The sequence below is a fragment of the Pleurodeles waltl genome, chromosome 1_2 (assembly GCF_031143425.1).
Source record: "Pleurodeles waltl isolate 20211129_DDA chromosome 1_2, aPleWal1.hap1.20221129, whole genome shotgun sequence".
In the NCBI taxonomy this organism is placed as follows: domain Eukaryota; kingdom Metazoa; phylum Chordata; class Amphibia; order Caudata; family Salamandridae; genus Pleurodeles; species Pleurodeles waltl.
In genome coordinates this window covers 108,984,580-109,001,288 of record NC_090437.1, presented here as the reverse complement: position 1 = coordinate 109,001,288, position 16,709 = coordinate 108,984,580, and the positions used below count along the sequence as shown (strand labels likewise).

At 44.0% G+C, this 16,709-nt stretch overlaps 1 protein-coding gene across 1 annotated transcript in view; it reads left to right on the top strand.

The window, feature by feature from the left end:
• IDUA (alpha-L-iduronidase) overlaps window positions 1-16,709 on the top strand; it is a 1,520,091-nt gene that overhangs the window by 666,135 nt on the left and 837,247 nt on the right. The window lies entirely within an intron of this gene.

Here is a 16,709-nt window from a genome sequence, read left to right as displayed (position 1 = left end):
CCAGTACCATGTCCATGAGAAGCGTCCCCCAACCCTTGTTACCTTGTAATGAGGTCTCCAGATCAGACTCTGTGGGGACACGAAGGCTGGGTCTGCATCAAGGCAACATGCAGCATAGATAGCGTCAATGGCATCTGGTGAGAATCCCTCTGATAACCTTGTCTGTATGAGGTGTATTTACACAGACCATGTAGGACACCTGATGCAGGTATGTTCCAAAACAATAGATAAGGAGGCATACTTGTGGCAGCAATTATTTAAACAATCCCCAACAAGTGTACATTATGTTCCTGTCACCTATCAGTGAGAATGGGACATGATGTCCCTACCTACGTACATCACTTGATTATGACGCTGATAGTGACGCCTTCACAGAGTGGGACTGATAACACAAAATCAAAACATGTCTCCTGCTATAAACATGGCAGCAAATTTTAAAAGAAATCATAAAATAAATGGGCTACAACAGAGCAAATTCAGTAGGTTAAACATCACTAGGTGATGGGGCACCGGCCTGCAAGCCAAAAGGCTAAGCTAGCCTCCTAAGTCCCAATAAAACTAACAGAACACACTACACCATCCCCATTGCCAGAACAAGGATGACGCCAAAAAGATGATGCTATAGAAGATGCATGAGTCCAAGTTAAAATGCTCTGAGCTAAAATATGCTAAAACCTAATTAAAACGAGCTAAAAACATACAAAGAAATAAAATGTCAACCATGACAAGCACAGCAGGCCAAAGTTAAGCCACATTAAGAAGGCAATTTGGTATAAACGTTTAACTTTTGAATAAAGCCATTGGTCAAATTAGGAGCAGTAATCGCGATCTTGAAGAATGTCTCTGAAGTCATGGAATGGAAGTGCATCCAGGAAAGATTCCTCATCGTTAGATCAATGACTGGATTGGCAGATGAATCTACGAAGCAGAAGTGCACAGAAGACTCAAGCGCAGGGTCATCCACGAAGGCAGCATCATCCATAGTGCTTGAATGAGCCAAATAGTTGACCAATGGCGGCTCCTAAGTGGCCTCGCGATTCAGCCTCAGTCTCATGGGGCACGACTCTGAATGAACCCTCATCAGGAACATCAGCAGTTCCCTGTCCAAAGGAGGCACTGATGGAACAGCAAGGCATACCAATGGTAGACACTCGAAGAGGCACCAGGTGCAATAAAAGACAGGTTTCATGCACCACAGGGCTGGTCAGAATGACAACGACCACTCATGTTTCAATTTCTCCAGCAACGGAGCACTAAAGAACTGTACCATGCAATGACAGTACAGCTGGGCTGGTGGCAGCAGCTCCATCACTCCGCTTAGCTGAGAAGGCACAACCACTGCATATTAGGAACAGCAGCAGCAGTATTCCACCAATCAGTGGCAAAGTCAGAGAAACCCAACAAACACACTTGAAAAGATTGAATGGATAGCTGATGGAATGACTCCGAAGACAGTCTGGAAGATGGAAACAAATCTAGACCCAACAGCCTTAAAGAAGTGGACAATCCCCATAGTGCTTGAGGCATTAAATATTCTGGAAACCAGCTTTCCTAAGTGGTTGTGGAAGTTGGTATTTCATAGGCATTGTATCTCGGCTGATGATCTTGGTATCTGGAGAGCATACGTCTTTCTGGCCGATATCAACACCACTTCTTTTTGGAACAGCAGCACCTTTAGTCTGCTCATAATTTACATTAGTAGTATAATTGTGAGACCAAATTTCTGCTACTCTTATCTCTTTTGGGGGGACGGGGACGACAGAACATGTCCACAACAAGTTACAATTTGAGAGACTGAAATTGCTTAGACAATTCCTGGCCTCATACCGCAACAGCTCTATTCATTCAGGACCATACAACTTCCATGCGAAAGCATATGAAATGCTGGACGAAACAAAGGGAGGGGAGTACTCTTCAGAAAGCAGGAAAAGTTTGTGACCCTCGCATTACAAAGGCCATGAAGTGACATGTTTGCATAACACTGAATGACTAACAGTAGTCTCACATTCACTTCTGCTCAAAAAGACCTCTGTTTTGCCGTTCAGACATTTGAATTTGAAAGGCAACTCCCACTCTTCTTTAATATAGCTATCTCAATGCCGCTTATGTCTGCCCACAGCAAAATGTTTCAACCATTGAGTGAAAAGAGAGGTGAAAATCGGCAGCTTTATAATGCCATATATGAGTCCTACTGTTGAAGGACTTTCTGCTACTGTGAAAGGCAGCTTTTCCAACTTCTCGATTTTGAGCATGGTGTAACTTGCTTCCTTTTTAGCCATTGTCTGTTGTTTCGCGGACAAATTAAAAGCTGCAAACAAGTCACTACTGCTTATATATTTCCATGGGATGCGGCCATTTTTCAGAATCTGTAAAGTCCAACCTAACTGCATGATAGAGCGCAGCTGACTATGTCCATGGTGCAGAAGGGGCATGTCATTCTGAATGAAGTCTAGTGCAGAAGATACTATGGGCCTGATTATGATCTTGGCAAAAGGGATTACTCCGTCCCAAATGTGCTGGATATCCCGTCCGCCGTGTTACAAGTTCCATCAGACATAATGAAACTTGTAATACGGCGGGCGGGATATCCGTCACATTCGGGACACAGTAATCCCCTCCACCAAGGTCGTAATCAGGCCCTATATTATTAAGGGTGTATATTCTGTTGGACAAAGTATTCAGGCCATTATGTACAACAGCTAAAGCTTTTTTCAAATTTTCCTTGTCTATCTGCCTTAAACATGCAGCTGCTTCCATTTAAGAAAGCTTCCAAATTTCATTGTGAATGGCATACAGGAATCGTTTAGAGCCTGGCTCTTTGACCGAGAAAGAAATCTTGTAAATCCATTTATTCTGATAAGAGACTAAGATATTTCTTAACTGCTGCTAAGGTGTGTGTCTATAACCATTGTTGGCACAGTTTATGTCAAAAGGTGTGTCTGGTGCCACTATACCAGGACCATCTAGATCTAGGACAAACATAGGTATCCCAAAGAGAACCTCGTAATGAGTGTCTTCTTCCAAGGACCGTCTTGGCAGATTATTTAGTGCTCTCTGGACCCCCTATATTTGACGAAGCCAACCGAGGCCTTACCCTAATACTTCAGCTGTTAAGGACTGCTTTAGGTCACAATTCCTCCTCTCCACAACTCTATTACCCTTGGGATGATACGGAGAAGAGTAATGGAGTTCAACACCCATCATCCTCATGGTGTCCCTGAATGCCCTAGAACCAAAAGCAGGGCCCGGTCCGATTGGAATGCTGCAACAGCATATGTACCGATAAAGAAGAGAAAATAATTTAGAACAGTTTAAGCGTCAGCCGACCGCTGTGGCTATACCCACAGAAAGTTAGAACAAGAATCAACATTGACTAAAATGTATTTGTATGCACCATCAGGTTGTAGGGGATCACATTGTAGTGGCCTTTTGGGCATGAAGAGGGATGTCTGCGGTGGGCATTTGATGTTTGAGCCCTTTATTTGCTAGCAACTGTCACAGCAAAGGACATATTGCTTGGTCTGTTTGTATAGACCTGGCCACCACAAATGTTTCTGAAGGAGTGATATTGTGGCTGCAACACCAGCATGAGCAGATGCGAGACCCTCATGTGCTGCTCTGATGAGATCTAATCTCTCGTTGGGGATCACTCGATATCCAACCCCAGGAATTGTCTCATAGGCAACATTCTGTGCATTGATGTGGTAAGAATACTTAGTAGGTCATGGTTTTGGAAGAGGCTTGCCTTCAGCTGAAGCTTTCAAGGTAGCCTGAATTTTGTTATCCAATCTCGTGTGAGAACAAATCACTGCAGCAACAGAAGCTGTAGCTACTGCAGATTATTTGGCCACTTCATCAGCCAAGTGTTTCCAATAATGTGTACTCCTACACGTTGGTGGTCCAATGTATGCACTACATGAGCATCAAGTAGCTTATCCTTAAGATCAGCCACCCTTCCCCACAGAGTTCTGTGTTTTATGGTGTTCCCTTTTGAGTTTTTGCACCCATTCAGCTGCCAATAATTGTGATAATCATTGTAGGACTGGACAGAGTAGTACGAAAGACCCACAATCATCTTAGTTGTCTTGGATCCGTATATTCCAGTCCTAAGATGACAGCTTTAAGCCCAGCTAACTGTGCTGTGCAGTCCCCTAGGGTCTGCGTGTAGGTATTCTGAGGGTGGAATACACCATCCTTCATCACTCCGCTCACGGCTGCGCAAGCGGCTGAATATTGATGTTTTGTACCTACAGCTGGTTGTACTCCTGTTCCTATTGGAGAAATTCTTGTGTCTGAAGCTTTGGACCGAAGATGTAATCAACATCAGTGGCAGTCAGGGAAGTTGCCCATTTAATCCAACTATGATGTAATGCTTTAGGGTTAGGAATGCTTGCTTTGGTGACAGCCTCTAAGGATGGCCCTGAGGTAACGCCAATAGTTTGTTTCCCTTAGGCAAGTGGCCTTTCCCTGATGACAGCCATCGGTACAACACTCAGAATTTTTTCTGTGGGTGCAAAGCGCTGTTCTACATTGGGGTACAAATGTGATGTGTGTGCTATGGGCACCGTGTCGCCCTCATTCAAGGTGACATACGTGAACCCAATGGCATCAGCAATTATTATCATGACCAAATTTGTTTTGTTGTAACATGCGTGTAACTGTTTTGCTTCTAGCATGTCTTGCTGCAATCCTTTAAGGATGCACGTGTGTTCAACTGCCTAGTGTCTGCTTGAGAAATCTGGGCAAATTTAATCGTAGAGTGGCTTAATGAGGTGTGCATAATCTGGAATGTAAGTTCTTCCAAAGTTTAAGAAACTAAGTAAAAACTGTAGTTTCTTGATAGTGTTTGCTGGGTGTAATTGAGCATATTTTTCTAAAAAGTGCAGGGCCAGGCTCTTGCCTCTGTTTGATAGCTCGTATCTCAGGAACAGTACAGTGAGAAAGGCTATCATAGTTTTCTTGAAAATGAATTTGTAGCCAAGGGCTGCAAATCCTAAAATGATCTGATCAGCCCAGGCAACATTAATGTTGAGGTCGTCATCTATGAGATAGATGTCATCCAACGCCTTGGGGTCAATATCATACAATATTGATGTTACACGGGCAGAAAACAACCCTGGGCTATTCTTATAGCCCTGGGACAAACAGCAAAACTGTCTTTGTGAGCCAAATGAGAATACACTCATGTCCCAACTTTCATAAGCTAAGTTTTGGGAGAAGAAACTGTTGGAAATAGCCAAGGTTGTTTGTATTTTTTACGCACTATGTTGTTAATTAGTGCGGTGCTGTGTGAATTTTGTATTGCACATGTGCGTGTGTAATTGTTTAAGTGTCTGCAGTCTAAGACTATTCTGTATGAATGGTCTGGTTTTGCACAGGGCTCTATTACTACCTGGTACCCTAGCTGGGTGAGGATCTCTCTCACAGGATCTTTAACCTCATGTTTACCAGGATATTGTGGCTGAGGCTGGGGTGTAGACCTAATGGGTATTACATAGTAGGGGGAATCTCTATCCCGCCCTATGTGGTTGAGGTATAGCGCAGGGGCCTGTGCCAAAGCCCAGTTAACAGCGCAGGCTTGTTTAACTGCTTCTTAAACAAGATCTGAGAATGAAGGCAAAATTACATCTTTCCCATGTGGGATCTTTCGCACGTGTTTGGGTGGCTAGTCTCTTTCTGACAATAGGATATCACAATTAAGTTTATCCCAAAAAATAACACTAATGGTGCGCTCTGTTTCCCTAAATTTGGATATTTAAATCATAAACCCTGTCGGGTAGGAGAACGCGCCTGTCCGCAGTCTCAACTGCAAGAAAGTTGTTAGTTCTTGTCGCATCCAGATGATCTTTCAGACTCCGGCAACATATGGTGACTTCTGCTGCTCTCTCCAGCAGGGTCACTGCCCTCGTCTTGTTCTTCAGCAATGTTCTCAAGTTTGCTGGCATGTTTAATTGAAATTGCTGCGACCTTCTTCTTTTTAAACTGTGGATTTTGTTGTGGGGATTTGTCTTCTTTTTTATCCGAAGACCGATGTAAGTCTTTCTTCCATTTCACATAGTCAGGAAGTTGCTCTGACCAGCCCACTCTCTCACTAGGTCTTTCTGGTGCATCCTGAAAAGGAACGAGAGGGACGAGAATCAGTATATCTGTCAGGAGCTTTTATATTTTCTCTATTTCTGAGATTATATCACTTTTCAGAGCTCTCTGGATATGAAGAGTCTGCTCTCTGACTTTGTCTTTATTTTGCTTTTGTTTGTCCCAGCGTTTTTATATGACTCTTGTGCTTGTTTTGTACCTTCCCTTGGGGAGGTAATCTGTATTTCAGGCTTTTTCGGCTTGGCTCCCAAACTATCCCATCCTTTACTAGTATAGGAGTCAGAAATAATTTTTTGTTGCTAACGCCCCTGTTCCAGCTGTGGAATCTCCCAGAGCCCCTGGCGTATGGCCAACGCTAAGACTTCCCCTTTAATGTTACTGAGTATTATTGATGGGACTGTCTCGAAGTTGCGCATTGGTTTCATCCCCAAATCCAGGCCTGGTGCAGCCACATGCTCAATTTATTTCAACACTTCCAGCAAATTGGCAAGTGTCTGGTACCACGTGTGGTGGTGTATATTGCAGCGAAGACGGTGCCCCATGTGGTGCAGTCTTCCGCTGAGGGAACCATTCTGAATGGTAGGTACATTGTGAGAATTCTGAGCTTATAATGGGCTTTCGCATGGGTAAACACTGCTTCCAGCTAGTCAGTCTTTTGCGCTATCCAGAACAGAATCTTCTCACGTTCTGTGGACACTTTGCCCATGATAGAATGTACTGTTTGTGAGTTAATCCCAGTAACATCCAATTGGTGACCAGCTGGTGCAGCCCGTGCTGGGGCGGTGTTCAAGGTCCACATAGCGTATTGTACTAATCATCTATAAAATTGTACTTGCTCATTATAAAGTGCACATACATCAGCTACTTGCATAGCCTGTATGCCAGGATGCGGTGTGTATGTGGCAAGCATTGGCCATGTTGGTCTGTCACTGTTTAAAGGCCCTCATCTCACAGGTAGTATTACATGTGGCTGGCGCCACTGAGCCACTTTTGATGTTCTCGATAGGAAAGGGGTATCTCTAGATACTTATATGCTCAGTTCGGCTGCGGTAAGTTTGCAATGTGATATGTGTGAAATGTGTATGATGTAGTGTCTTCCTCAGAAAAGGTAACCCAGGAATAGAATGTTTCTGTTTGGTAAGCTACATGAGCTTCCACTATAAGTGTGACATCCCTGCCCTCATCTGTTAATAAATGTTGTGTTAGTGTGTGTCTGACATTTTCTGAAATGTCGATGGCGTTAGCCATATTGAGTAATAGGAACAGAGATGGAACACCAAGTGCAGAGAAAGTCCTATTAAGAGTTCAAGCTTGAACAAACTACAGCCTAGTTAGGTGCTCCCTGTTCAGCTGAGGAGGATTATACCCAAGACCACGGACCTCTCTGTGTAATGGTACTTAGGGTACATGCTGTGTGTGAGACAGAGGTAATCAGGGCATCCGTAAATTAGTGCAAAACACCACTGTTGGTGGCGCCATGTCGTAGTTGGACTCTCGCTCCTAGGTGAGACTACTGGTTTAGGAATGACAGCACTTTTGTTTGTAGGCGACTAAGTTACTCCTACAACAAGTCGCAACTGTCAGCCCAACCCTCCCGGCTCACTAGCAGTACCTCATCAAAATCCCAGACATTAAAGGTGATTTCAGGCAGCCTTAGGCATGGACTTCAGAATGCATAATCTCAGGGGAGTCATGGTAGAGCGGAGATTACCCTTTCTCACATTAGCATTAAGTCTCAGTCACACACAGGCACTGAAGGAGATGCAGGGAAGTTTTTAATATATTTATGGAAATGGCTGCAATCTACTGTACAATGCATGTGCTGCAGTTATTAGGATAATGAATAATAAAAGAAGCATGATTGTAAAGATGAAAGTCATGAATACAAAGACCCCCTTCATCGTGCAATAAACGTGAAATGTAAAATCCCTAGCATTGAGGACCTAATCTCTAACCTTATGAGAGCTAGGTGTGATAAAACTAATCTGCCCATACCATGTCCATGAGAAGCGCCCCCCAACCCTTGTTACCTTGGAATGAGGTCTGTAGATCAGACTCTGTGGAGACACAAAGGCTGGGTCTGTGTCAAGGCGACGTGCAGCATAGATAATGTCGATGGCATCTGGTAGGAATCTCTCTGATAACCTTGTCTGTGTGAGGTGTATTTATACAAACCAGTGTAGGACCCCTGAGGTAGGTATGTTCTAAAACAATAGAATGCTGACCTACAGTTGTGTAGAAGGCAGCTTAGGAAATGTTCTGCTGTGACTGGTGGAGGAGCATTTGAAATTCTATTTTAGGCAGGTTGTTGGGTCTAACCTCCCTTTAAAGAGAGGGATGATATTCGTACCATCTGCAGTTGATGGTGGGAGCAAAAGCTGGGTGTTTAGTGATGTGGGTCAGGGACAGACTTAGGGGATTGTAGGGATTTCCTTTTACTTCACATTGTTCTGATGTAGTGTACCTGTTGGCATCATAATCAGAGGGGAATTCTTTCACACCAATTCTGGAAGGTGATGGGTGATCCTGTTTGAGGTTCAACGGTATTACATGATATGGATCTAATAGAGTGTTTGGTGAGAGTTGTCAGAACAAGCTTAATCTCTTTGGACATGGACCTTATTTCTGTTGTCATAGATGGTTAGGGGACATTTAGGAACTGCTGCGAAAGGGTTGATGTTGATAGAATAGAGAGAAAGGAATGAGGAAGGAGTAGGAGTGATAACAAGGATGAAGGGGTGAGAGTTGTGTTGAACTAGTTGCGTTTCCGGAGAGTGAATAGGGGGCCTAAAGATTATTTTCAGGCGAGTTTGCAAACAGTGGCTCTACTGGGGGGAGGGAGAGAGGGGTGGGAAAATTGGCAAGGAAGAATGGCTTGGAACAAAAGAAGTGAGAACAGGAACGTGCAATGTGAGGGGGTTCTAAAGTATATGATAGGGAGAAGGTGGTTGTGGAGTTTGAGGTGTCTCTGGGCATTTAAGGTTGGGGTGATATCAAAAGGCTTCAACTGTCGGTTATTTGGTGAGGAGGATGACTGTGAGAATGTGGCTGGGATAAGTCATTGTGTTGGGTGGTGGGCTGTGTTGGGAGTGTGAAGATGTGCAGAAGGGGAGAGTCTACGTGTGGAAAGGGCATAAGGCGTGATGTAGGGTGTTGGGGATGTCTTAAAGATGTTGAAAACATGTAGGAGGAATGGTATTTGTTAAGTCAGCTTTTGTGCTTTATAGCTAAGGTGGCTAACATAAAGGGTATTAATCATACTTAAGTGTTGTTGTGATTGGTGATGGCCTGACAGCAGATCTGTGATCATGCTATTTCTAGCCTCCAGGTGTTGAGTACCTAGCATCCAAGTGTTGCATTTGTTATGTTATCTGTATTTTTATTGCATGCTAATCACCCATGAGGGTATCCCAGCATGTGTAGCAGGTGTTTGGAGTCAGCATGATGGGCTTACTCGAAAAGCCATGTTGCGAAAGTCAGGAAGAGAGGAGGAGGCTCCAATGTGTTACAAAGGTCGTTCCAGGCCTTAGGAGCCAAATATGATAAGGCACAACCTGCTGCATTGTTTTTGTGTATGTGTGGGGTGTGTGGTAGTGAGAGTCCAGCAGAGCAGTGGTGTTGGAAGGCTGGTGGAAATTAATGTGGCTATTCAGGAAAGTAGGGCTTGTGTTCTGGAGTGTTTTGTAGGAGCGGATGAGGAGGTTGAAGTGTGTACACTTGTGTATCAGGAGCCAGTTCCCTGAGGTGTTGTGTGATGTGGGCGCAGTGTGGGCGGTTGAGGACTATTCTGGCATTATGTTCTTAAGGGTCTGAAGTCTGCTTGTGAGTTGGTTGAGAAAACTGGTCGATTGCAGATGGGCCCAAGTGGATTCCGTATGGACTTTGACATGATTAGTTGAATTTAGGTTTTTGTTGATGTTCAACAACATATTGAAGTGAGAATGAAAACGTTTCAGAATAATGTTGGTGGCCTGGGTCATGGTTTTTCAATTATCCTCAATGAGTAGAGTGAGATCTCTCCTTGGCCGGGGTGAGGTTGCTGTTGTTAGTTTCCTTCGATAATGGATTTTGGAGTTGTTTCCAATATTCAGTTGGTCCAAAGAGTGGTGGTGTGGTGTAGAAGGCGAGGTCTGCCTTGATTTAACATGGTTTTGTGCATTGATATGGTATATCTTTAGTGACTGTTTCTGGAAATTTCTGGGTTTGAAGTTCCTTGTCCTGCATTTAATGGGGTTTGACCGGTGGGAGGGGTGAAGAACTTCTAATAAATATGTTCCTGTTTTCTTGAGGATGTCCGCAAGTGTCATTGTTTGATAGGTTAGAGTGGAGGAGCCCATAGTAAGATTGAATCATCTAGCCTGCACAATTATGATGAATTCAGGTATACTAAGATAAAGGTGTGATTGGTGCAGGGCATGAAAGGCAGTGGGGGAGGGATGAATTGATTGTTAGTGGGTTTGACTCAATTATAGCTAAAGTAGTGCTTCAGGAGTGAGCACAAAGTGGATGGGGTTAAGGCTACAAGACATTGGTTCTGTTTGGTGGCTTATTCAGGATTTAAAGATTTAGGGCCTGATTACGAGTTTGGCAGTCTGACCATCGAGCCATCAATATGGTGGTTTCTGAGCCGCTGCCAAGCCATTGGTTTCCACACTCCCGTATTATGATGTCCCTGCGTGGCTGGCAGGTCGTCAGTGCGGCAACATTGACTTCGGCACTGAAAGAGAGCTGAAGCCAATGCCAGCTGCACTGACTGTGCTGACAGGGGGCTTCTGCACTGCCCATGACATGGGCATGGGCAGTGCAGGGACCCCCCTGTGGCCCCATGTTTGCATTTCCACCAGCCTTTTCATGGCCATGAAGATGCTAGTGGAAAGGCAAGTCAGGATCAGGCACGGCGGTGCTGACATCTGCACCGCCATGCTTGAACCCAGCTTTCAGTGCCGCCAATGCATCAGGATCCATTATCCTGGCAGTGGCATCTGTCTTGTGACGGTCCGACTGCCAGCATTGTAATCTGGTGGTCAGACCGCCAAGGTTGCGGCGGTCGGACCTCCACTGTGGGTACAGCGGCCTTCTGATTGCCATACTCGCAATCAGACCCTTAATTCTCTTTTGATTAGAAGTTGTGCTAGAGATAGGAAGTAGGTTGCAAAGAGAGAGGTCGTGTGCCGGTAGATTAGAAATTTAGATGTGAATTTTAATAGTATCCTAATTTCAGGTGGTGGTAATTGGAGGAGGTATTGACTTTGAAAGGTGGAAATTAATTGGTGATATCAAAGTGATAGGCACCTGTAATTCTTGTTTTTCTAAAGGGGGTAAAGAGAAGGGGGTAAAGGACAGATCATCATTTGGCCATGGGAGATGGAAACGTCTTTGGACAAATGGTCACTCCCTTAGTTAGCAGGTTGAAGGAAGTCCATTAAGTCTTTTCTATTTGTGACTTTGGTTGGACGGGCAAGTTTTCTTTAACAGCCTGTAGTATGATGGCCTTAAGTCCTCTCTCTATTTTAGTAGCTTCTCATTACCTGTAATTGCTGGTAGTAGGATCCATCAACATATTTCCAAAGCAGCTAGATGACTTTGTGTGAAGAAGTGTTGCTTCTATTCCTATGGTCAGTTTACCAAAATGTCTCCAGAGGGCCTCAGCAAGTGAGTGACTAAAAAGGGTCTTGACCATCTTCCACATTCACCACGAAAATAGACTAGATCATCTGTCACGCATGGCAATGAGCTAGCTGGTGCACTCTTAAATCTCTGCCTGAATCATCATTGCGACCTGACTGCTTTGTTTGGGTGTGTGTGGATGTGAGATTGGGCCTGAAGAAGCACAACTGAAGGAGGACCCACCTTCTCTGATCACAGAGAGTGGTGCACGATCACTCTTCATTCTTGTCTCACCTCTGGGGGTACATATGCCTATATGCATGCAACTTATCCTGGAGCAGCACTGTCAGCCAAGGCAAAGTCCATGCAGCCTTCCCACACAGCTCATTGCAGTTTGTAAGGAGCAGTGTACCCCCAGTCTCATCCAGTGAGTGTGTCCCAGGCAGCAAGAACTTCAAAAAAGACACAGTGCATGGATTGTGAACAAGGATAGGGGCATTTAGTGGACTACCAGGACACCCTGGACCTGGGGTCAGTTTCTACCCAAAAAGGATGTGGTTGGCCAGAGATTGCTCCTCACTATTGGTGGGGCAATGGTTTGTTGGTTATTGCTTTGAGTTCTCAGTGTCCTACTCCACACAATCTACTTGAGGTTCCCAACTTCACTAACTTCAGGGTCAAGTGCAAACAAGATAATCTTGGTGCTCAGATTTGGGCTTAATGATAAGGTTAAGCCCAAGGACACCAGTGAAAAAAGATCTGAGTTTTACAGTATGAGATCTATAACTTCTGACTACCTTGGGACTTCTACATCCAGTCATCTTTCCCAGTGCCTTACAAATACCACACTTGAAGCCCATTACAAACAGGGATTTTGTTACACCAGACCGAACTAGCTACTAAACAGTCTTCATCAAACTATTCAATGAAAACTGATTTAAAGACTAGTCTTTATTCAGATATTTAACATCATGACATAAAGAAAAGAGATCTGACCACCAGCTCGGCTTCCGCCTCACATGAGATAATTAATCATGTCTGACCTCTATATGGGTTGATTTAAAGATGACAGTAAACCAAAAGGGAGTTTCAAATCTTACCCCTTAGTCTAGAAGAAGTGTTAATCAGTAAAGTTGATTGATTTGTGTGTACACACACACACACACACAAAGAATGAGCATGTGTGTGAAGGCAGACAGCATCAATCAGTGAGCAATTATATTCTATATTGAAAGAAAGAAGGGTTGGATTGTCACCACCTTTATCCTCCTTAGCCATTATAGCCAATACACGGAATCAGTTATGTGGTGGGGGTACTTAGTCAGGTCCCCTGGAATAAGATGCCATCAAATAGAAGAAAGAAATGTCAGTTTTGTGCCTCACCCATCAAACATGAATAGCTAAAAACTGGATATGTAACAAAGAAGGCCCCTGGTCTTAAAATCTACAAACACACCCTTGGAGATGCTAACTTAACTCTAAACATCATTCCTTCTTTTTCCATTGGAGAACACAGATGTGGAGAGCTGCGCCCATACTGTATAAAATGAAGTGCCTCAGCCTCAAGAATTGCACTTGACCATGGAGTTTCAAAGCTTTCAAAATGTTGCATTGTGTTGTTGCTTGCCATTGCCACTTATAGCACTGCCTTCTTAATCTTTTTAGTATAATTCAAGCATTCTACCCATCACTTTTTTGTATACTTCAGTGTTATGCCCTAAGTAGGATTGGCATTCCTAAACGTAGGTCCCATGTAGTCTGTGCCACTGGAACCAAGGTCCACCCGACTGATGAGCCATAATATAGGGGAAACTAGTTTGGCTTTGCTGGTGTTCTGATTCGGTGAAGCCCTAGCCTGGCAGTTCTGGCTGGAAGGTTTCCACTGCTGCAGTCAATACTGATTTCTATATGGCTTAGCTCAAATTGAAGTGGCCTGGTGTGCAAAATAATAATTGACTGGGATACAGGCCAAATAATTACCAGTGCTGAAATTAATTCAAGCATTCCATCCATGGCTTTTTTATATACTACTTAGCCTATAAGGCATTAGCTGAAAACTCTATCAGAACACCAGGCCCTTATTTTCTGAGTAAGTACTTTCAATTAGCTCTTTTTAATCAATGTCCATAATTCTTCTTTGAGTTGTCATACGTTAGGCATATTTTTATGTCATTACAATAATCCGTTTGAAACTCCTTGCAGCATGTGTTTTGTTCCAAAACATATGGTCCACGGAACTTCACCAGAGCTAGAAACAATAAAAACACCTTTAAAATCTTTAAAATGTGACAGGTGGGTAGGCCCTATGGTTGCCTTTGAAGAAACCTTCCACCTCCCCCAGCGAGTGGACTGAATCCTTTAGGCTAGTGGAGATCCTTTACAATAGGTCGGTGGTGGTCCTCTATCAAAGTGCTGGGCACACATACATCTAGTCAGCAGGCTCATTCTTTTGCAGCCAAATAGCAGCAGATTTCACTGATTATGGCAGCATGCATTTGGGCATGGTGCAGAGTACTTTGCTGCAAACCAGGTGTAATTGAACGCTTCACCTTCATTATATGAACCACCCTCCATGTGGCCTTCTCTGTAGTCTCCAGGATGCTTGAAGTGCTTATAGAGGCACCATTAAATAGCATCTTCAAAGGAATACTGCATCCATAAAAAACCAAAGCGGATGGTGCCCTGGGTTCTGCACAACAAACTGTATGTTACTCTGGTTTGCCTGTGAACATGCTGGGTGGGGGAAGGAAAACCAGGGAACCTGGAGAATAAAAGTGTCAACCCTTGTCCCTACACAAGACTGACCTTTCTCTGTGGATTGGTGGGCAACAAACTGCTGCTAATGACGGAGACTAGTGGCAAACATTCTGACAGATGCTTCTACCCTCAGGTTCTTCGGCTCAGACCGGATCTGGACACTTTAAACATTAAAGCTCTAAAGTTGCAGTAGAGGGCGTTGGCTTTCTATGGACACCTGAAGTGACGTTTGGTGATGTCATTAAAGCCATGAAGAACCCCCCCCCCCGTGCAATGACATCAGTTTGCTTTTTTCTGTGCCATCAGTGCAGATCCGGAGCTTGCTGTCTTCTGGGAGTTGAGAGATTTCCTCACATACAAAAATATCTCCAGTGCAGTACAATATCTCCTTTCAAACATTCGAGGTTTGAGACCTGTAAGGTTTGCAAGGGGTAGATGCCCACGATCTACCCTCATTCCATCTCCCTGTGGTGCATGGGGTTGGACCATGACCATTGATTCTGTGATTCCTGCCTTAGTATAGAGAAGATACGTCATCTAGACACTCTCCATATCCCACAGGATTGTCATCCTTTGAGTTGGTTATGATGGAGCCAACTGAAACTCCTCCAAATGGCTCTGCCTCAGCTGAATCCAACCCCGGAGCTGGCTAAATCTCCACTAGTACTGTTGTGTAGCCATTTTAGTTATAGCTCCATGCATGTTATTTTAGCATAATAGGCCTATCGCTGTGCACCTTAACCTAGATATATTTTATTCAGCTTTGTTTATTATTCTCATAATATCCAGTTTTGCGGTCTTGTTTTATTTCGCTCTATCTAGCTGTTTTTGCCTAGGCCAGCACTACGTTCTCAAACAAGACATTCTTGCTCACTCTGTGCTTCTTTCAAGGCTGCAGTAAGATAGGTTGCCGGTGAACGTGGTACAAGTTTTGTCTCTGACATTCATAGAAAAACACACATCCTTACGTAGGGCCATTTTCTCGTAACATCAGCTGTTTTATTATAAAAAACACTTCCCTGTCCCTTACACATTCAAAGGTGATAATGTCTTCCCAGGGGAACATGAAGGGCAGAGTTAGAACTTAACACGATGTGCTCTATTATAGCCTAGGTAGGAATTAGTCACCATTTTAATCTTGTCATGCTGTATCGTCCTGGTCATTGCTGCACATGCTTTGCTTTCTAAGATGCAGTTGCTTCATTAAAATCTTATTGAAACATATACTGCCTCTGTTTGTCATTGTGTATGTGAGACTAACGTAAATGAGAGAAACGGATGAGACCTGAGTGACCACGGTTTCTCTGAGAAATCAATTATGTCATGCGCTCGGCTGCCCAATCATCTCTGCCCTTGGGTGGCGATGAGGCACTGCTAGTTTGCCGGAGCAAAACCTGGATTGGTGCGACTGGTGTCACCTGTAGTGGGTTAAACTCAGTCTCCCACACCGCAGGCGATTCTGCTGCTCAAAATCCAGTAGTCTCATTAGAATAATGAGTCTGCACGACATGGCACCACCAACGTTTGGTCAGGCTCTAATTTTCGGGGCCTCCTGGGTATCTCAGTCTCCCTATATACAAAGACACCTCAGTACTATATACGGAGACATCCGTGGTATGCCTTCTCTGAACAAATCTACCCTCTAATATGGCGAATCCACAACAGGTAGCAATTGCAATCAATATGAGACAACCCCTGACTACACATTTATTAGCAAATGGCCTAACGGCCCGGGGGGTCCAGTCACATTTGTGGTGGACGCACATGTAGCTTATAGAAGAGAACTATTCTATTCTTGGGTCACATTTCCAGCAGTTGATAGGTACACGAACACATTTCATCACTATACACCTGCACACGTACCAGGACAATAGAGAGAATATGCATGTTTGAAAATACCTTTATCTTATTAAGAACATAATAATTGGCTTGATGGCACCCTACCCCACACGATTTTACCTGTTAGGTTAGGTCCTCTAAGTAATGATGGTCCTACCTGGCCTTTATTGGCCACTTATCCACCTCACCCTGTAGTAGCAAACCTAGCTGTATCTGAAGTCCGTCGCTTATATACTGAGCTGACGGCGATATACAGATGATTAGTACAGTTTGTAATGCAGACATTGAATACAAACCCAGGATGTGCTGCTCCAGCGCAACCAAATGCAGTAACACCAGGCATTAACCCTGCAACTGTACATGCAATCATGGGTAAAGTACCTGCCAAATGAGAAGAAATTCCGTTCTGG